Genomic DNA, 23,678 nt, shown 5'->3' with positions numbered 1-23,678 from the left:
TTACCTTGATTTTTATGGTATGTGTATCAGAGTCACTTTCAATAGATATGTCACATATAAAAAGCAACGTTTCACTTTATTAGAGATTAAAATACATTCTTTATGGCAGAATTGAGTGCAGTCTTTAGCAGCATCTAAATGATTTGATAATTAGTCATGCAGGATGTGGATGTAATATGTGTCCTGTTTGAAAGGATTGATTTGGCAACCCTAATCTTGAAACTCTCTAATATACTTCATTTGTGTCTGGTTTCAAATAATGACTTTTAGTGCCCAGCCTCTACAAAATCCACATCTTGCACAGCTGCAAAATAGTCTACATGTACATTGTATATTCACATAGAAGCAAACAAGCATAATAAAAGTTAAAGGGGTGGTTCACCTTTACGTTAACTTTTAGTATGTTGTAGAATGGCTCATTAAAGTTAAAGTCTTCATTTTTTTAAAAATGTTTTTTTAAATATTTGATTTCTTATTCGTCTTTCCAACTTTCAAATGGGAGTCACTGACCCCTTCTAAAAAATAAATGCTCTGTTAGGCTTCAAATTTATTGTTACTGCTACTTTTTATTATTCATCTTTAGGGTTGCCACCTTCTGTCTCGTGGACCTCTGGGCAGGGGGTGGAGCCACAACACAATGGGGGTGGAGTCTCAGCACAATGGGGACGGGTCTGTGATGCAGCAGGGGTGGGTCATGATGTCAGGGGCGGAGCTATCACAGGGAATCCTGCCCCATTTTCCTAATTTGGAAAACCAGACAGGCAGTTTTGACCCAGACAGTCCTTTAAGAAAACCAGGCTGGCTGATTGATTGGATACTGATTGTAGGGTTTTCTGCTAACTCTTGTTTTTTTTTTTGCCTAAATGTATCCTCTTGATTTTCAATGATATAATGCCAGGTCTAGAGTGATGTAAAATAATAATGACAACATTTTGGTGTCACACCTTTAATAATATGATGAATTGATCATCTTTGTAATGAATTATATTTGTGAACATGATGCCTGCTATTAGCATGCTTTAGAATATGCTGTCTATTTCATATGCCCCATGATGAATATATCAAGTAGAAGTAGAACTTCAGGGTATATGTTGCAGCACCACATGGAAGACTTGCTAATGTGATACAATGCATTTTGACCAATGCTGCAAGTGCAAAACTAGGGTTGCCACCTTTTTGCCCGGTGCAATCCGGCAGGAGACGGGGCCATGATGCGGCAGAGACGGGCCGTTATGAGGAAAGGGAGGGCAGTGACGGCAGGGGCGTGGCTATGATGCGGCCACCGGCGATTCCTAATTTGGAAAACCGGCAGGCAGTTTTGACCCGGGCAACCCTTCAAAAAACCATCTGTCCAGGTCAAAACTGGGCAGGTGGCAACCCTATGCAAAACGTCCCTCTTTGCCTGTAATAGGTGCCCTTGCTATAGGAAACGTGGTTCCTGAAGAACAGCTATAAAGACAAGTTCTTTCCTCAAAAAAGTCTTCTCCTTTAGTGCAAAGGGAGCTCTGGGTACCACATTTTCCATATGCTGTGTTGTGTTAGATGACAGTGGTTGTCAACACCCCCTGTGACTTTAGCCAATTCTGAACACAAGGCAGTGGCAGACGACGGCAGGCAGCATCAGTGTAGCGGCACCTAATAGGATTGTGTATAACAAGGTGGGGCAAGTGGCAAGAAACATCAGTGTGGCAGGGACAGGCATAGTAGCTATACCACAATAACTAAGAGGAGCATTTGTTGCCCCAGACTCAGTAAGTATTTCTTATATTTGTGCCAAGCTCCTCTAATACGGAGAACAGAGCCGAGTAGAATTCTTATGGAAAAAGCGAATAGTGGGGGTGGAGTGGTTTCTATGCTGCCTGGCACTATGATTGTTGTCATATCTATGCCCAGGGAAGATCTACACACCATATTATTAGCACAAGGATCTGCATTTCATTGTATCTGCTTATGCCTGAAGACTTACATTTTATTAGATATATATAATGTTTAAGGCTTCAGCTTTTAAAATATGGAGAACTGTATGTATTGTAGCGTATGATAAATATTAGCTGCCGACCACAGAAGAATCAGGAAGGTTTTTATATGAGTAAGCCCCGGGGCACTTGCCCTTCCCCCTTTCACAGCAGCCCTGAAAGAATCAAATATAGGTGCTGGGATGTTTTCAGCCTTGCAGGTTGCAAGACAGGAGATCAATCAAGCATTTGTTCTCCTCTTACAGATCTCCTCCTGCCACACACAGGCAGAACAAGAAGGAAGTGAGGAGGGAAGATAGAGTCCAACCAAATGACATATTTCATCTTCCTGAGCAGCCAGAAAGAGCTTGGCAGTTAACCCCTTCCAGACACATAAGAGAGGCAGCTTTTCTTTTATATTATCTAGCTAAGGAGTAAAATATCAATCATAAAAAACATCAAACAATAGAATTCGTATGGTCATTCTTTATAGGTTAATGTTAACATAAGATAGAACTACGGACAAATTATATATATATATATTTATATTATATATACACATACACACACTGTAACATCTTCATATCTTCATAACACTTAGAAAATCTAGAGAGCAGTAATAATATAAACCCAGTGGCTTTCCATCTGTTTATAAACACATAATGGGAGCATTAAGAAGAGACAATTATGCACATTTTGCTGGACATTTGGAAATGCCATATATTTCATATACAGGTATGGGATCCATTATCTGGAAATCCCGAATGCTCGAAATTACGGACAGGCTGTCTCCCATAGACTCCATTATAATAAAAAAATCAAATTTGTTTTAAAAATGATTTCCTTTTTCTCTGTAATAATAAAACAGTAGCTTGTACTTGATCTAAACTAAGATATAACTAATCCTTATTGGAAGCAAAACCAGCCTATTGGGTTTATTTAATGTTTATAAGATTTTCTAGAAGAGCCAAATTACAGAAAGATCCATTATCCAGAAACCCCAGGTCCAGAGCATTCTGGATAACAGGTCCCACACCTGTACTGGGAAAGTTTTATGCAACTGCTAAATAAATTGAATAGAAAATGATGATATTCTTAACATTTACATTGTGGATTACCAGGTTTTAAAACTAAATAATCCTATGCAGTATCAAGGCTTTGTGCACCCATTATTGCCTAGACAGTGGTTATCATTGCTGCCCCCCAATTGTTTTGGGTTTGATTCTGACCAGGGCACTACCCATGCAGTTCTTGTATGTTCCCCCTAGTGTGAGTGTATAACGTGTGCTTGGGTTGAGGAATTACAGAGGTGCACATTCAGACATGAGTGATTAATTGCTTACAGCTGTCAATTTTATACAATTAAAGGATCGTTTAAAGCTAATAAGGCCTCAGATATATTTGTATACTTTTCATTTCAAAGAGGAGAAGCAAAGTATTCAACCCAGATAGAAAAAAATCCCAGTGTTTGCATTGTAGCTGAAGCAGAGGATAAATATAATACAGTGACAGCTACAAATGGTCTTCATATCTCCTATAAAGGGTTATGAATGTGATGTCTTTTTACATCCTCGTCATATTTCACTCCGGATGACTGTTGTCCTATGGGAACAGGATGGATTAATTTGCTTTATCCTCTTATTTCTACAACCCCCCTTTCTATGTAGGGCTTACTCCCACCTCCATTTGTTCTTGAGATTTTTTTTTCCTGTCCCCTCCCCACTATTCACAGAAGATCTGATAATTGTCCATCCATCATATACTCGACATACAGCTAATGTTATTAGGACCTGAAGCAGCAAGGGAAAATGGACTAAGCTAAAAAAACACAAATCATTCCACAGTGTGCTCCGTGGGATTTTTAGGGATGCTGTAATAAATATATAATGCTGATGCTTGCAGGAGAGTGTATTTTTAAATAGGATTGTTACCCTTTATTTTTACCAAGAGCCTTGACTCGATTTACTCATTACCTATATTTTGTGTCATTGTATTGGGTGGCTATTGCACAGCCAACCTGAGCGTGGGCATTCCCACAATGAATTTGTCAATAAGGTTAACACACTATAGACATCAGTTTTAATAAAATCTTTGAAAATCAGCAACTCCTAGGGAACACCTTGAGAAGGATAATCGCTATAATTACTTATGTTGGAATGTGATTATTTAGTCACTTCCAGGAATAAAGAAAGACTTACACCATGGAACGAAAGTAACCTGGTTATAGCTTAAGAAATAAAACAAGACTGTCACAAATGACAACTTAGTCCTGTAGACTAAATGTATAAGCATGCTAATATTGAGGGCAAGGGCTTGCTTTGTTGAGTATTTACAATACCTTTGGTGTTTACTGTTAGAATATAGCAATAGATTTTTTAATATTAATATCCTCACATCAACAAATGTATTTATTATGCATTATAATCTATGATGTTCAGTGAAGCTACAGTAGGTGAATAAATGGCAATGAAGTTTTCTGTTGCCTATAGCATTGATGGCTAAATGTGCATTGACATATGGCCATATTGTCCTCTACCTGTACTCAGTATATTGTTGGTATGCCTTAAAAAATGCTAGAAAAAGTAACATGCTGTCACACATTTTCACTGTATAATTTCAATGGAGGAGGAAAATATGTCTATATGAACACAGCTTCTATATACTGTGTGCTTTCCCTTGCATTGCAACAAATAACATCTGGCTATCAACAACCTACATGCAAATTCCAGGCAGGGGCGATCCTGGCCATTTTGCAGCCGAGGTGGCCCCCCCCTCCCCACGGCACTCATATTTTCAGCGCCAGGGAGGGGGTCCTCTTCACAACTCTCTGCACTAGAAGAGCCAAATTTCTGGGTTGAAAAAATGGAAATTCGGCTCTTAGTTACAAGGAGCAGCATTTTTGTCGCCCCTGGCAACCAGAGGGGCGCTGCCGCCTGAGGCAAGATTCTCAACTGGCCTCATTGGCGGAGCTCCCCTGATTCCAGGTCCTTTGCCTTTGGGTCAGTCCACCATTAAGTGTACAGAGCAAGAGCTAGATTTGGAAGCCGTGTGATACATCAGAAAATATGATGTAGCTCAAGGTTTCATCAGAAGGAGGACACTGTTGGATGCTGGGAAGCATTTCGTGCCCCCCACAACAATAAGCAACATATTTTTTCTACTATTTTTGGTGGCCCTTTTCTGAGTGCCTGGATGTCCCTACTTGTACTGCTATTGGTTTATCTGCTTCCTAAGTTGAGGGTCCAGGTGCTGGTGCACATGAACCACGTGTCCCACATGATGAGTGATTCATACATTGTGTTCTGTGCCCCTATTTTATTTTACTCCAATCTAGAATCAAATGGGATATTATTATTCCACAGAAGGGCAACTAAGCTGGTAATGGGTATGGGAAGTCTCGTCATGAGCCCAAGTTGGGGATGTTTTTTTTTGTTGGAGAGACGCAGCTTGTACAAACAGATACATAAGATAGCTTTAAGGGGTTGGATGTTTTTTTTAGCAAGTGAGGAAACAAAAGTCATTGAAAATAGCTCATAGTACAAGTTGATCCAGGGACTGGTACAATTGCCATCTTGGAGTCAGGAAGGAATTTTTCCCCCTCTGAGGCAAAAAGGAGAGGCTTCAGATGGGTTTGTTCCCCTTTCTCTGGCTCAGTTTTTATATAGACATAAAAGTTTCAACTTGATGGCCGTGTGTCTGAATGTTATGTTGACGTATAGAATATGCAACTGACTCTCAGCAAAATCATTTTGGAATATAGGCACAGGACCACATAGGATTAAGGCACACACATGAAGACTTATCCTAATGTTTCATCTACTTCCAGATTTCCCTGTGCTTTCATTAAGTGTGCACCCCACAACATGATACTACCACCACCCAACTTCCCTGTAGACATGGGTCAACCATATCAAGAGCTCTGCATAATAATGGCCTGTAATAAAATGCTATAAAAATAGCATGTCACAAATAATAGCATGTCACAAATAAACTATTTCTTAAAAAAAAACAACCTTTAGACCTTTTTGGTTGAAGTTGAAAGCAATGTGTGTGGCACAAATGTACCACTGTCCACACCTCAAATGCCGCCACCCTATAGTTGTGGGAACACCATGCTGTGGGGTAAGTGTCATATTAAAAAGGAAGGAAGAATGGATGGTGCAAAACACGGGTACAAATATTACATAAGAACCTGAACATTTGCAGAAAGACTAAAACTTGGGAGAAAGTTTTCATTCAGCAGGACAGTGATCCCAAATACAAGGTAATAATATTAATTCCAGGTTGTGTAGAAAGTCCAAGATGGACAAATACTTATGTATGGCATGGTGTACAGCTAAATATACTGTTCACTGAATAAGCTGCAGTTGAGTTCTACTTCAGTGTATTGTCTTTTTATTACTAGCAGGGATTACCATAATTTGGATCCATGCACTAGATTCCTGGAGACTTGACATTGCCAACAGTACCCAGTTTGAGAAAAGGATGCACAAAAAGGGCAGGGTAGAAATTCTGCAGATCCCTGCAGCACAGACTAGAATATCATTCCCTCTAGACACTGGAAGTGAATTTGTGCAGAACATGCCTGTGATTCTGAGCCTGAATATGCATGGATGTGTCACAGGGATGCTAGGAAACAAATGATCAGGGATAACTTCTCATTTAGCAGAGTTTTCTGCTCAATAACCATCCAGCAGCCATCATTTTTGTAAAATCTGTGAATGTAAGCTTACTCACTGATACTTAGAAGTAATTCATATGTTTTTGTCCCTACGCTATATTTTCTTCATTGTCAGGGCTTCTCAATCATAGTTATCACAATGAAGCCAAAGACAAATCCGACAGGGCAAATTGTAACGATTTCTCTCATGCTGTTTGCATCAAACCAAAACTCCAAGTACAGACAGTTTACATATATCTAAAATTAGGAAAACATTAGGAAAAAAGCGTTTGTCCTGTATGTATATATAAATACATTGTTTCGTACAGAAGCCAAACTTGGGATAACCTTCCTGCCATAATCTGCTTTACAGTTCTTTTCAGATGGAGATTTCACAAATTGTGGGATTTCTTAATATAAGAGTATGGCATCCATCTGTTGTGGCTTTTGTTTATACTCGGCCCAGAAAACTGGATAACCTATAATTAATAGCATAGAATATAAAAATATACAGCTTTTGGAGGCAGCAGAAGACATGTAGTCCTATGGTAGAGTCCTGTGTGGAACCAATTTCTAAGACCCAGACCCGAACCCGCAGCCCGCGACCCAAACTGCAACCCGCATATTTACCCACTTTGATCCGCTACCCGACCCGGACCCACAACTACCTTATCCGCAATCTGACCACCATTAATCAGGAAGTGATGGTGCTACAAACCGGAAGTGACATCATCAACAGTGGGCGGGACAGAAACAAGTTTTGTAAAATCTTAAAAGGAGTAAAATATAGACAATATTACACACGATAAGAAATTTAGATGAGACCTGCAACTCGACCCACAATACGCAGACCCGCGGGTATACCTGAAAATCCTCCCCTCATTCCGCAGGGTGCCTGAATTTTTTTGCGGGTAACCTGCGGGTACCCGACCCCCTACAGGACTCTATCCTATGGTATGGTGCATGGAGAGTTTTGCACAAACAAAATCTTTACTCTGACAATTTCCACCAGTCAGTCAAAATCCTTTTCATCACTTGAGACCTGGCAAAATCCATTAGATCCATTCAGAAGCTTTAAAAGAGGTAAATTTTGCACCCAAAGCCATAGGGCTCTGTTTTTTAATGACGCCATCCCTACTCTACTGAAAGCAACTGTATGTTTATAAGATAAGAAAGATAAGAAACAGGGCCTCCAGAAAGGTCCACTTGCTGACACTAGTGTTGCCTCCTTTTATAAAACATAATACCAGCCATGATGTACATGGGAGGACAGAATGATAATGTTCAGGGGCAAGACAATTATGTAAGGGATGGGGTGTGTGCAGACATTTGCCTGAAAGAGGCATGAAAAGGGGTAATATGCCTAGAATCAGAGCAGATCAGTGGTTCAAAGAGTGAGCCAGGGGCTGAAACAAAAGACATTACAAATTTACACTATATATATATATATATATATATATATATATATATATATATATATATATATATATATGTATATATATATATATATATATATGTTTTTAGCGTAGATAAAAGTTTACATCATGTAGGGATATTTGAAAGAGCGGGCAAGTAAATGCTACCTGTTTATTGGTTAATATATATTGCTAAAACTGGAACAACTTTGCATCTAGTACTTTACCCTTAAAGTTTTCCTATCATATTATTCCATCCCTGTATTGATAATGCCCACGTCTCATATGATTCCTCAATAGCATTAAAATAATAGGAAAGGAGAATTAGCAGGTCCTCTTGTGAATTGTGATCAGCGTATTGGCCATTTTGCAGAGCAAAAGTGAAGATTCAGCAAGAATTTATCTTAATTTCCATCTGCAAAATACATAAAAATCTCAATTTAGGAGTATTTTCTGTGTCCTGAGTCTTTATATGTGGAAATGAGACGATGCTGGCACTGAAGTGAAATTGCCTTGACAGGGATGAAATTCTGAAGGACTGCAGTCAGACGCCAATTCTCCTCACTTACCAAGAAACATGTGACCTGTGCCCTTGCATCCTCGGCACTGTCTGACACACAGACTCTGAGGACAGATGCTTACCACTCACATGTAATTACATTTATTGCCATGCTGGGAGCAATAAGTACAAAACATACTGCAATTCAAAACACTGCGGCTGCTCTTTTTACCCTTCTGAGCATGTGGGACGCTTTATGAAGAGGAGGCTTTAATTAGTGTGCGCTCTTTGTCTGCTGTCATTATGGTACCCGATAAAGCATGTTCTTGAGGGCACACTACTTACACCAAGGAGGAAGCACTGGCTAGTAGGTCCTGCAGTACTACAGTAATTGTAAGCAGCAAGAGTACAAGACATTAACAACAAAATGGCAAACATAATCCTTTATATCCATGGTGTCTAACCTGCAGGCAGTATCTGTTGCTTAAAGGGGAACTATTGTAAAAATGTTAATTTAATATAAACATAATACTGAAATAAGAAACTTTCTAAATATAATCAATTACAAATTCTGTGAAATAATCAAGTGCATCTTCACTATTCCCCTCTCTATTCCCCTCTCAGCATCTGTTTCTCCTCATTCTGTCTTCATGCATTAGTAGGGTGTCAGATATTCAGTGACAGTTAGATCCATTATATCTTATTGGGGGCTTCTTTTGCCTATAAGATGTATTAGAGCTCACTCTTTTAAAATCACCAGAAATCCTGTCTCTCTACATGCAGAATTTATGAAAAATGAAGTTATTTTGTTAGATTTTGTTTGTACTGGAATCAGTTATTTGAATGACCTCTAATACATCTGTAAGGAAAGGAAGCCTCCCCTATAAGATATATTGGATCATTCATCTGACACCCAACTCCTGAATGAAGAGAAACAGATGCTGAGAGAGGAATAGTGAAGATAAACTTGATTATTTCAGAAACAATGCAGAATGTTTTATTAATTGTATTTAGAAAGTTTCTTACTTCAGTTGCCCAAGAAAAGTGTCATGTTAAAAAACTAAGCTAAATAGAAAAAAGACTGCACTGAACTTAAAATATTCTAATCCTTTGTTGCCTATTCAGTATATTTCCCTTATGGCAGAACTCAGTGATTCTGGCCACTCAATAGCCACAGACGAAAAGGTATTTAATTGCATATTTGCCTTGTAGTGATTAAAGTTGACTTTCCGTGTCTATGCTTGGGGCGCTGCTGGATAATAAAGAGATGCCAGAGACAGAGCATAAGGGACTAAAGAGGATGTCATGACAATTGGAGAATGTAGCAGTACATTGTCGCTCTCCTTTCCATATCTGAGCTTTCTATACAAGCAGTGTGAGAGCTGCAGATAAAAGAGAGCCTCCTATCTATGCTCTCCAAGTCGCACTTATCAAAAGAAAGGAGGAACAATGCTCTGTTTGATATTTAGAGCTTGGTGCCAATGATAGGGAGCCAAATTTCTTACAAGCTGTCCATTAGCATGATGAAGAGACTAATAATAGTCGCATATGTGTTTAATCTTTATGGTGTTAATGTTTTTTTCCCCCCGTTCTGCTTTGGCAACAGTGAATGGATCTCCAAACCAGCTTTGAACAAGAAACTCTAATTACCTTGTATTGTGCCAGTCAAGATGGCATGCGTTGCTTTGTCTGCAAGTCAGGACAGAAATGTATATTGTCAGGTCAGTAGGGCTACTTCGGGATAACGAGTGGCCAAATAAACTTACAGCAAGAATGAGGGGTGTTCATTTTCGGTACTATATTCAAAGCAATGGAAATATTGTTTAATTACAGAGCAGCATTTACAAACTGAGAAATATTACTGATTATGAGTGTTTTTATAACAATTGCCCTGGCATAGTTCTCCAACCACATGGCAATCAAGTAAAAGGATCATCAGCTCTTTAAAACTCTACTGCCAGTAAGCGCTGCATGAACATTGCTTGCTGGCCCATGAAAGATATATCATGGTTCTGTGAGCAGGAGCCCATTCTCTCCTATGAGCCAAACTTGCTGTCTACATCATTCCTATCACCTGGCATGCAAAGTACTCATAGTGTGCCAAGGCTATGCCAGTGATTCCCATCTGACAGCACTGGGAAATGGTCCAACCTCCCCAACTTGTGCCTGGTGTTCTTGTTCTGCCAAAAACCTGCTACAGGTAGAATAGAGAGTTTAATTTCCCTGCTTTAAGATGGAAATCTTGCAGGGGACAAGATGAATATTAGTGGCAAATTGGGTCCTTATGGAAATGCAACTATGCAGGAAGCACCATTATTTGTATGTAAATCACTGTGGGCTCAATTAAATTATAAATGTGAATTGCTTTGTTTATTTTTCTTCTGGTTTTACCAGCATGCTCATGCAATGTGCCACATTTGTTATTGTGCTAATCTAATAAGTGTGGGTTTCAGGGGGTCTTCCATGTGTAGAATGCCTACTTCTACTTTGGCTTTAAGATGCCAGAGACCCAGTAAGTTACAATAGCAAGTACAAGCCTGCCTACATGAGAGTCAGGTACCCCACAAGGCTTTGTTCAATGGTTAAAAGCAATAATGACATATTAATAAATTATGTATGCATATCTCATTTTCACATAATTTTCCTCACCCGGCCTCTTTGCATTACCCTGGAGGACATTTTGTGATAACTCTTTATATTATGGCAGTACATGCGGTTTCTTATTTCTATTTTTCAGACTATTGGGTGTTTAGCCCATCTGGAAATAACCCCATGCTTAACAAATTGAACGCAAGATCACCATTGTTAAAGTAGCATCATTCCAGGTATTACGACTATTTTATCTTTAGAATTATCCTGTAGAAAGGACAGCTTACGCCAAAGGCTCTATTCTCTGCCAAGTCCATAACTGCTGTGAAAACACATTATCAACATGATGATCTCACTTTCCTACATAGAATTCCTCCGTCCTGGTACCATTCACTGGCTACGTTGTTGAAAGCCACCAGCAAGCTCGCCTTCACTTCACAAGCAACTGCTTACAAAGAAACCTATAATGTTCTACACAAAAGAGAGACAAGAGTGCTGGTGAATAATCTGAAGATTTCGGGGAAACCTTGGGGCTAACAAAGCAAGAAAAATGAATAGGGCAAAAACAGAGAGACGTAAGCTAAGGCATCAGCAGACTTTGGGGACGGAGGATGCTATGTGGATTTTCATTGCCCTAGTCAGACTTTCCTGAGTGACAAAGATAAAGGGCACCAAGTGTAATAATGACGACTAATGAAAACAATGGCCAGCTTGTGTTCTGCAAGTCTTTATTGTACTGGTTCTGAGCAGCTGTTCATTGAAAGTCCTTTGGTTAAGCTCAGCACAACAACAACTGAACACCAAGTCCATGACAATACAGAGTTTGTTCTGCTACAGTCACACTAAAGTCTGATAATTTCAATTGGTCCTTCTGTGGCAAAACAGATGCATTTGTCTTAAATAGTTTTTAACCATTTACAGGCTTCCAACTTAACAACATTTAGGTACTTAGAACGTAGAACGTTCCCATAATAATGTTTGTTGAGGAGGGTGCACCTTTGCTTGAGTGGATGCTACAGAGTCATGGTGCTAAATTAGTCCCACCAACTTAACACATAAACCTCTTTTATACCTTCACATAAGGGTGTATATGCTCAATAGATGGTCAATGTATGAGAGCATGAGATGTGATTATAGTGAAAGCCATGCCTCTGTATAAAACACAAGTCATAAATGCTAGTTCTTTTTCTTCTGTCATTCCACTCCCACCCTCTATATGGTGCAGTAATTGCTTATTTACAATGCAACAGACACAAGATGCTGATCATTGGATGGGGGAGATGTTCTGCGGATGCAGTAGTGAAAGGGACTGTACTTCATGGGCTACATGTATCAGTGCAATTCATTTATATAGATGTGTGCCCAAACAGACTGCTCATTCAGCTCATGGGCAAATAAATGGGTTGTAGAGCCTATATACATTAACAAAATGCAGTTCTGAAAAAATTGTTGAATTTTCAACATTCCCCAGACATCATCCAGGAGCTGCATTACAGCAAGATCTAGAAGGCTGCTGGTCATAAAGAATGAATACACACTTCCCTCATTTGTGTACATTTGGATGGATAATATGGAGCTGAATTTTGTGACTTCCAGAAAGATGCACTCATTAGAGGTTAATTTGGCAGTCAGAATTCACAGTGTAAAGCCAGAGATAATCTGGCTACTTAATATCACTGCAAAGCAATTTGCTCTCTCCCAGCTTTACAGTAAATCAGAGCAAGTGAATCCAGTAAATGACATCAAATGGTATAATCTCTATGACAAGAAATATGATTTGATTCTTTTCTTCATTATTCCCATTATTTGTTAATTTAACAGATATTGTAGCTCAGGTTTAAACACAACCTTCTTTTGTATCAATACACGTTGTATGGAGGAGGCCACAAAGCATCCGCAGTACTGTGCTGCAAAACTTTTATTTCAAAATACACAACATGTTTAGAGTCAGCAAGGACACTTTCTCAAGTGTAGTTAGCCAAACATGTGTACAAGATTTAAAACCATCTACAACCTTCTGTTGTTTTACACCTGTAGGGACAGAGCTAGGATATTCCTGTTGTGAATCTGTTATCTGACACAGGGGATGTCACTAGAACCAGTTACCAGAGCCATAACTACAGAAGAAGCTGCAGGGGGGCAGAAGTTATCCAGAATGCTCGGGACCTGTGGTTTTCCGGATAACCGATCTTTTTGTAATTTGGATCTTCATATCTTAAGTCTACTAGAATATCATTTAAACACTATGGGGCCAATTCATTAACTTAGAGTGAAGGGTTCGAAGTAAAAAAACTTCGAATTTCGAAGTGTTTTTTGGGCTACTTCGACCATTGAATTGGCTACTTCGACCTTTGACTATGACTTCGAATCGAAGGAATCAAACTAAAAATCCTTCGACTATTCGACCATTCGATAGTCGAAGTACTGTCTCTTTAAGAAAAAACTTCGACCCCCTAGTTCGCTACCTAAAAGCTACCAAACCCAATGTTAGCCTATGGGGAAGGTCCCCATAGGCTTGGCTAAATTTTTTTGTTCGAAGGATAATCCTTCGATCGTTGGATTAAAATCCTTCGAATCGTTCGAAAATCCTTCGACTTCAATATTCAAAGTCGAAGGATTTTCATTCCCAGTCAAATATCGAGGGTTAATTAACCCTCGATATTCGACCCTTGATGCATCTGCCCCTTAATAAACCCAATAAGCTAGTTTTGCTTCTAATAAGGATTAATTATATCTTAGTTGGAATCAAGTACAAGGTACTGGTCTATCATTACAGAGAAAAAGGAAATCATTTTTAAAAAAATTTAGATTATTTTGATGAAATAGAGTCTATGGGAGATGGCCTTTCCGTAATTCGTAGCTTGGGTTTCCAGATAACGGATCCCATACCTGTATTTTAAAAAATATTCAGAAAACAAGTCAACATCTAGACCAGGGCTCTCTGACCTTTTTAACCAGTGAGCCACATAAAAATGTAAAACAAAGAGTTGGGGAGCAACACAAGTATAAAAAAAGTTAACTGGGGTGCCACATATGGACTGTGATTGGCTAATGGTAGCCCTTATGTGGACTAGTAGCCTATAGGAGGCTCTGTTTGGCAGAGCAATTGGTTTTTATGCAACCAAAACTTGCCCCCAATTCAGGAAAAAAATAAGCACCTTCTTTGAGGCCACTGGGAGCAAAATCCAAAGGGTTGGATACATGTTGCTCGATAGCCACTTGTTGGGGACAACTGATCTAGACATTTTGTGGGCCTGAAAAATAATTTGCAATGGAGCCCAGTAATCATCAGTAAGCATCACTAAGCACTACTTATACTTTGTAGGTTGGCCTTTGTGTATTATTAAAAAAAAAATCATAAACAGCAATGCTATTTTACTTCTACTCTGTAAAGTATTTTCCTTTATCCAATTATATTCTCAATCCAAGAGCATGATAATGCAGAAAGTCAAATTTCCTTGCATACTTCATTTCATACCATAAATTACACAAAAGAATCACTATATAGATAGACATATAGACCAATCTTTAAAAAAAAAAAGACTTCAATCTAAAGTCTTTTAATGGGCTCACACTCCCAAACATCCAATTTCCAATAAAGTGTCTCAAATGGCTGACAGCACTGCATTAGAAGCAACAAGAGATGAAATATTTTATGCAGTATGTGGCAAGACTCAAGTTTAAATGGCTAGAGATCAGTCATTTTCACAGCCCAGTGCCACTGTAGAGATAATCATGTCAGTTTCACAAGTCTTCCGCTGGGAGCACACAGCTAGAGAATGGCTTTTTTTGTGAGCTGTGGCAGAGAGCAGCACAACACATATTTGCACAACAGAAAAACTGCAATGAAAAAATAAGGAGTGCTGTTGGCATGGCATGGTTTGTAGGAGCCACTGATAGTTATTGTCTAGCAGCTTCCATATATTATTATCAGGGAGCTGGCTCTCGGGTCCTTTTATCAGTGTGCATTCTATATAGATTGTTGTTTGACCATTAGATTGTTGTGTTTGTGCATCGCATTTATTATGGATAGTGATGAGCGGATGTATTCTTCAGCCATGGATTCACGGCAAAATTCCGAATTTCGACATGTGTGAATTTATGTGAAGGTATGGAGGGGTGTGTGTATGGATGCTGGGTTTTCATTTGGAAGGATTGAACTTGATGGACGTTGTCTTTTTTAAACTACTATGTAACTACAGTATATGCAGGAGAATTACAAAAGGATAACATTGGTGGTTACCCTTTAGTAACATCTCAAGGTTTGTTAAGAGTGCTGGACAAAGTACAAATTGCCTTTGGTAGGATCATATTTTTACAAGATGGATCGCTTCACAAGATGGTCACTGCAGTACGTTTCATTCGCGGCACATTCTTGGGACGCATCCAATCCAATCCCTTGACTTTGGAAGTTTGATATTATTACAGATATGCAATTACTCTTCATTATTCTTCATTAAAAAGGTCTCAATGCTGCCATGCAATGCAGAGCACTGCTGAACTTTTACCTCCCATTTGCTTTTCCTAGCAACAGAATCAAAGGATGGCGGGGGCAGAAAATATTTAACAGCGCCCGAGACAGATTAATAGACAAAAAGAAATCAAGCGTTTGCTCCCGTTTCATTTAATCCTCCCATCCTCCTCCATTTGTTAGAGCATGGGCCAGAGCCAACGATCAGAATAACATGTCTTGGGCAAATAGCTGAATGCAAATGATTGCATGGACATGTGATTTTAACTCTTGTGTTACCTGAGGCCTTCTTGGAAGCAGACAATGTGCACATACAGAAACAAATGACTACATTTCAAATATATAATGTCTGGTAGACCTTATTTCCGAACATAATTAAAGTTATCTGAACTATATAGTAGATCCAATGGAAGCAAGAAAGGAAAAAGAAGCATGTCTTAAAATAGTAGTTTCTGGCTGTTTTGGGTCCCCCTTTTGTGCCCTCATATTTGGTCAGGTTCCCCTTACCTCATTACAAGGCTATAGACATATGAAACCATTGTTGTATTAACCAACCACCCTGATATAGTTCCAGGAATCTATTACAGCAAATTCATTTTGTCTGTTGTCAAAAAATTAGATGTCATTATTTGTGGTATTTTATTTGCAACTGTTTCTACTGACAGCATCTTGCTTTTACCTTTTCCAAAAAGGGGATATGAATCTCAAACTGAACAAATTTTCACTTACCATAAAATTCCACAGATAAGTCCCCTATATGACTCTAGGTCAGTGATCCCCAACCAGTGGCTTACAAGCAACATTTTTCTCCCCAACCCCTTGGCTGTTGCTCCCAGTGGCCTCAAAGCAGGTGCTTAATTCTGAATTCAAGGCTATGCGGCAAGTTTTGTTTCCATAAAACCCATGTGTACTGCCAAACAAAGCCTTTGTAAGCTGCCAGTCCACATAGAGGCTACCAAAGAGACAATAACAACCATATTTGGCATCTCAGGAGACTTTAAACATGCATTGTTTGTGTTGTGATGCTTCCATGTGTTGTGTTGCTCCCTCTTTTTACATTTGAATGTGGCTTACATGTTAAAAAAAGTTAGGGACCCCTGCTCTAGGCTAAAGAGTGCACAACCCAAAGAAAGCTTGAAAATACTTATCTTATATGATAATTTGAGATAGTAAGTTTGTAAAATAAAGAAGAGACATGGCCAGTTTTACATCATGTTCTAAAGCTAGGATTGAATAAGACTTGATTAAAAACTTGCCATATCTACAGAGCATAGTCAGTTGGCTTAGGTGTGAATAGGCAAACAGAAGTTTCTGCTTATGCTACAGAGAGATCAATGAAACTATGTTGCATAGGCTGCATTAGCACAGCATGAAGATCTGGCCTTCAAAACTAATGTAGACTGATCATAGTAGCACTCATTAATACTTAGTTGATATCTCACACTGGGGATGCCCTAACAATGCCATCTAGGTATGACCATGGTGTCATTTGTAAAATAATATGCCCTGCAGCATGTCAGAGCTTTATACAGAACTAATTAATCTTTAAAGTTCCACAGCAGTTTTAATTGGTACCTTGATAGAACTCCAAAATATCACCTCCTTTTGAGAAAGGAGAACTCTTAGTATATGACATCAGAGAGTGACAAACATAAGTCTGAATTTTACAGATGGATCTTTTGCCCTCCAGCTTTAAATCACTGCTGAGGATACCTGAACTGGACCTTAATCCATGTCTACCAATGATTAGTAAAGGGAATGTGACCCAAAGCAAAAACTTTATTTATTTAAATACAAATCCATTAATACATTTAGAGGAGTTAGTCTTAATACCAAGTGGAGCAGTGTAAACTAGGGGGTCCAGGGCCCACCAAGGATGCCACCTCAAGGACCTCCACCCCCCCCAGCTGCAAATCCCCCTTCCAGAAGTGTCCCTTGTTGCCACTTCGTGGTAGCACACAGGTTGGGTCAGCAGGGCCTGTGTTTTAACTGGTGATTACAATGATCCCGTCTGACCGACCCTGAAGTGTAGTTTTGAACAACATATTAGCATAAGAGAAATAAGATGCCCTTAAGAGGGATATAAATGAGCTGGAGAGAGTGCAGAGACTAAGTGCAACTAAATTGGTCAGAGGGATGGAAGACTTAAATTAGACTGTTTCTTTTCTTTTGCGATGGGACATGATTACAATTTACAAGTATATAAGAGGACATTATAGACAAATAGGAGGGGACCTTTTTACCCATAAAGTGGATCACCGTACCAGAGGCCACCCCTTTATACTAGAAGAAAAGAGCTTTCATTTGAAGCAACGTAGGGGGTTCTTCACAGTCAGGACAGTGAGGTTGTGGAATGCACTGCCGGGTGATGTTGTGATGGCTGATTCAGTTAATGCCTTTAAGAATGGCTTGGATGATTTTTTGGACAGACATAATATCAAAGGCTATTGTGATATTAAGCTCTATAGTTAGTATAGGTATGTGTATATAGAATTTAATTAAAAGTAGGGAGGGGTGTATGTATGGATGCTGGGTTTTCATTTGGAGGGGTTGAACTTGATGGACTTTGTCTTTTTTCAACCCGATTTAACTATGTAACTTGGCGACAAAGGCATTCTATGACCAAATATAGGTCAATTGAAACTGGGTGATACAATGAAAATTAAAATGTATTTTCTAAAAATTCTTACTAGAAATAATGGAGTCCCCCAGCTTATGTTTTGCCCTGAGTCACATAGACAAATACAAAAAGTCCTCTGCACTCAACCCATTATCAATATATTAAGGACATTGAAACTTTTTGTGTCTTAAGCTACTAAAAAATGGCTTGCCCTTTAAACAAAACAGGGATTGTTTGTCCATCTATTGCAATATATTTAAGCTGGCCATCTACGTCAAAGAATCCCACCACAATTATAGATGGTCATGTGAGGAGTTGCATTTTAGTAGGAAAGCATAATTTGGACTTCCTTACACAAACCATTCCAACTGAATAAAGTCCTTAACTTTCCTTTTTTTTTGCCTGAATAAAATGAGATTTAGCTGAAATCAGTGCGACAGACAAAACGTCAGGCATTGTGAAAGCAGACTAATGGGGGCACAGCATCAAATAATACATGACTGCTCAAACGCCCATTCTCCTACCAATTACACATGCCTTTTGTTTGCCAAAAATAAAGGAAGCAAGCCTTTAATATGACGGAGAGCAAGACGCAGATTTGTTAAAAAACCTGCGGTAGGCTGAATCTATTTAGATTCGCAGAAAGTGAGCCACCCTGCCTTTTGTTATCATTTGGTTTTATGTTTACAGAACAACGATCTTTTTATTTGGATAGACCACCAATTTAACATGCTGCCAACCATCCAATTATTCCCATTCACGTAGAGCCAAGACTGCTTTTATGTGCCCCTTGCTTCTCTAGCAGTGTGCCTTTCTTTCTAAATGTAATTAATGAGGCTCATCGCACATGTAGTGGAAGGAAAGCTCGGAGCACCAGCTATACTCATTGACATGTTAATAGGAGGGTCAGGAGCTCCTGACCTTCTCCCCAGGATGTTTATATACAGCCAAATCAGCCAATAACCTGCTATACAGTTATAAGGCAGGATGGAACCATGTGCAATGCATAAATAATTTTTTAAAGCACTCCTATCAGGGTTAACTGCACTGTTAAACAAACCCACAAAGCATCGGTTATGTAGACTTGCAGTCACAGTGGGTTGGACTGGAGGCCTGCACTGTGTGTACTCAACTACAAAGTGTGTAGGTTTAATTCTGTAATTGGAAGTGTATAAAATCCACAGGGTATTAATAACATGTTTGATATAACTATACTTCACTTCATTATCAGATTTGTAGGAAATAAAGATATAAAATAGTAAATTAAAGGAATTAAAAATAGCTTATGCCAGTGGTAGATCTTTCTATAACTTACAGACTCCTATAGCCTCACACACAAATCAATTTTCTCTCAAAATAATGGGTTTTTAGCTGCAAAATACGACAGTCTGATCATAATAGAACTACAGTATGTGCAAGAGCAGTGTTTCAGCTTCAGGGCCCAAGAAAATATTTTGTGTATTTAAGGGATTTTGTAGACTCACCCTAAATAGCATGATAACTCATCTTGCATCGAAGGCATTTTGAGGTTTCTTTATGCAATCTGGCAATCTGCACTGACACTTTTATGGCAGTCACTTTATTTGTTTTGTCCTGCTTGATGCTAGAATTTCTCAGTGGACTCTGTGTAAATGTAAATCTGTGTAACTACAGCAGCCTTTTCATTTTTAACAGAGGTTTTAAAAAGAGGGCATAGGATATATGGCATATGGCAACTTTTTTATGGTTCCCACAAACTTTGTAGAAGATCCATGTTGTAGGTATGTTGTATGATGTATGTATCTAGAGGACTGCATAAATGTCTGACCAATACATGCACATATTGGCCATGCAACTCAATGACATGTATGTTAGCAACATTTCTAGCATACCATGATTTTTTTGTGAAAAGATACTACTAAAACATATAAATACATAGAACTGGATGATGGTGGCAGCAGCAGCCCCTCTGGAGCAAGAAGAAGAATATAGATACAGAGACAGTAGGGTTGCCACTAATCTGGAGAGAGGGGCAGACTGGTGATGTCAAAGGGGCGGCCTGTGACATCAGAGGGCTGGGTGGTGATGTTAGGGGCTTGTCTAGTGATGTTAGGGGTGTGGCTGTGATGTCACACCTGCACCTATTATGAAATTCTGCCTTTTTTTTAAAACCATACAGGATGTTTTGAACTGGACAGCCCCCTAATACAACGGGCTGTCCAGTTCAAAAGCAGACAAGTAGCAACCCTAAGGGTCAGGTCACACAGGCAGATTCAGGGAGATTAGTCGCCTGGAGACCCTTTTCTTCAGCGACTAATCTCCCCGAACTGCCTCCCAGTCTTCCCGCTGGCTAAAATGTAAATCGCCAGTGGGATGGCGCACAGTGTGATTCGTTTTCCGAAGTTGCCTCATGAGTAAACTTCGGGCGAATCGTGCCAACCCTCCGTCGATTTACATTTTAGGCAAGGGAGGCAGTTCGGGGGGATTAGTCACCCCAAAGAAGAGGAGATTTGTCTCTGGGCGACTCATCTCCCCAAATCTGCCTGTGTGCCCTGACCCTGTGTGAACTGACCCTAAGAGACAGAGATCCATTAAAGGAAAACTATACCCCCGAACAATGTAGTTCTCTAGGAAAATAAATTGCATAAAACAGCTCATACGTAAAACCCTGCTTCATGTATATTTTCTTAGCAGTATGTGCCATTAGGTGATCCTAAATAGAAAACTGTCATTTTAAAAAATAAGGGCTGCCCCTGAAATCCTATGTGCATAACCTTTCTTATATTATTATAGTACCACCAACAAAAATTTGATCACAAAAGCTTTTTTTTTTCCTTACTGTACATGTACATAATACAAAAATGACAGAAAGTACTGAAAAATATTTTTTAGAAAGCAATGAGTGGTGTAAGTAACCCCTCTTGCGCTGCATTTAGTCAGGCAACCTTTGACACGACACAAAGAGCATCCCAGAAATATAGAATCTATGGCGCAGCCAGTAAAACACTTGATAACCAGTTACTTATGTTGTACAATCTGTGGCAGGTAAGTGGTTAAATACAACAATAAGAAGAAGAAATAACTGCTGCCTGCCCCTAAGGAAATAATACTATAACTGGGAACCTAGTAAAAAGCAAGGCATTGTTGTGACAGTCATATAGCAGGGCTGTTACAGCAGCAGGCGATTCTGATTAGTATGCAGCGCATGGATTTGTCAGCAGGTGAATTTTTTCCCCCAGTTGTAATACAGTGTATTGGTTCACAGTATATTGGAATTGCAAGTTGCATGGCAGATATTTATCCACAGCACAATAAAATCTAATGTATTCTTCTATTTTTATCATATTTATTAAGCTAAAATGAATTAAATATTTCAGATGAGTGCAGAGATGACAGATATTTATTAATTCTGTCCTCCTACATAGGCTTGCATTCATCCTACCTTTTGTGCTCACTGCATAAAGCATCATCCTTACCATTTCCCATGATACCTAACTTGAGAATAAACAATTGCAGAAAAAAAAACACACAAAGAAAAATGGAGAAGTAAAGTATGTATGATTATTAAATACATTATCCTAATTTACTCTGTAAACTTGTTTATAGTGGTGCTATAGAGATTGTCAAAGCTTTTATTGCAGATTCCGCTTTGATTGCCACCACTGTCCTCCTTCCAGGGTTGGACTGGGCCGGAACTCGGACTTCTACCCTCTTCCTACGACCTCCTTTATGTATTACATCCTCCAACTTTTCCCCTAATGTCCCGAATGCTAAATGGATGTTGTCAGTGTCTTTGCTCAGCCATGGTCAACATCTAGCTTTATCTTTCATTTGTTTAATTATCTGCTAGCACAGTAATTAGACTGCACAAGGTGTATGTCAGTGAATCATCAAGTAAACCCATATAGCGAGAATCTAGTTCTGCAGCCTTGCCATTTAGGGCAGAGACACACGCTGCTCTTTCGGGAGATTAGTCGCCCAACGACACATTTCTTCTTCTTCGGGCGACTAATCTCCCTGAACTGCATACCTCCCAACATTTTGGAAATAAAAAGAGGGACAAAAAAGTTGCCGTGCTTAATGCAGCATATTTTCTGACCACACCCATTTTGTGGCCACACCCCCTAAATACCATGTTCATTTTACAAAATTTGGCAAGTTATGAAAGTTTGAACATATTTCTGTGTTTTTTTTTCCAGTTATTACAGTGTTGCTAATGAAGGTTAATTGGCCTTTAAGATGTTAATCTAACTTTTCCCAAGGGACCTGTTATCTTATATTGTTACAATTACTTATTGCTTATCTAGAAGTTGTTACAAAAGTATTCTATAAGCAGTCGTGGCTGTTCTAGGCTCTCTGCCAAAAGCCAAGTAAGTTAGAAATAACGTTTCTTTTTCTGTCTATTCAGTGCAGAGAAAAAAAAGTGACTTTCCAGTACAAATGAGGGACTGCAGGTTGAGCTGTCAAAAGAGGGACTGTCCCTCTAAAAACGGGACAGCTGGGAGGTATGAAACTGCCTTCCTGCCGGCTAGAATGTAAACCGCTGTCGGGATGGCACTCGGATTGCTTCAGCTTTCCGAAGTCGGCCGAAGTTTCCTTGTGAGGCAACTTTGCAAAACAAAGCTTTCCAAGTGCCATCCAACCAGCGATTTACATTCTAGCCGGCAGGAAGGCAGTTCGGGAAGATTAGTTGACTGAAGGAGAAGCGATTTGTCGATTGACGACTAATCTACCGAAATAGCAGCGTGTGTCTCTGCCCTTAGGGTTCTGGCAGATGGGGAGATTAGTCGCCCAGCAACAAATCTTCTCTACTGCTGGCGACTAATCTCCCCGAAATGCCTTCCCTCCGGCAAAAATACGAATCACCAGCGGGATGGCATACGTATGGCTTCGGATTTCCGAAGTTTCCTCATGAGGCAACTGACGCTCTCTGTCAGTAAAGCTGGCTATACATGCCTACATTTGGTTGGGCACAATTTGCCCAGGCATGAATGGTAAGGTGGGTGCCAAAAGGAAATAAACAGGAGCCACACATATTTATGTGTGGAAATGTGTGTAAAGTCAATAAGATATGATCAATAAGATGTATAAAATATGAGAGCATAGTCTTCTGTTTATACAGACAGTCCCTTTCACAACCCATAATTCTACACTACAGCATATGAGCAAAGCAGTGTAATCTAGTGATCACACCAGTATCGCGGCTTCCACTTTCTGTGCAGCCATGCTTTCTTTTAACTCTCAAAAATAGTAAAATAAAATTTTCTTAAAATATTATTTGTTCCTTCTCAACTTTCATTCTTCAAAAAAATAATAATCCTGTACCATTTAGGCAGCCATATCAACAAAAACACCATTATTCTTTATATTTTTTCAATGAGGGAATTTTTATAGGACAGCGTGTACATGCTACACCTGCCAGGTGTTTATAACAGGCTGAAAATGCAGTTGAAAACACATTGTAGAATACAGAAAGATGAAAAGCAAAAT

General features: G+C 39.3%; 1 protein-coding gene across 2 annotated transcripts in view; it reads right to left on the bottom strand.

Moving 5' to 3' along the window:
- The window catches only part of maml3.S (mastermind like transcriptional coactivator 3 S homeolog), a 220,791-nt gene that overhangs the window by 49,286 nt on the left and 147,827 nt on the right, over positions 1-23,678 (bottom strand). The gene's annotated exons all lie outside the window — the stretch shown is intronic.

Source organism: Xenopus laevis, chromosome 1S (assembly GCF_017654675.1).
Source record: "Xenopus laevis strain J_2021 chromosome 1S, Xenopus_laevis_v10.1, whole genome shotgun sequence".
Classification (NCBI taxonomy): Eukaryota; Metazoa; Chordata; class Amphibia; order Anura; family Pipidae; genus Xenopus; species Xenopus laevis.
Note: the sequence above shows the minus strand (reverse complement) of the source record. Positions and strands in the feature narration are given on the sequence as shown.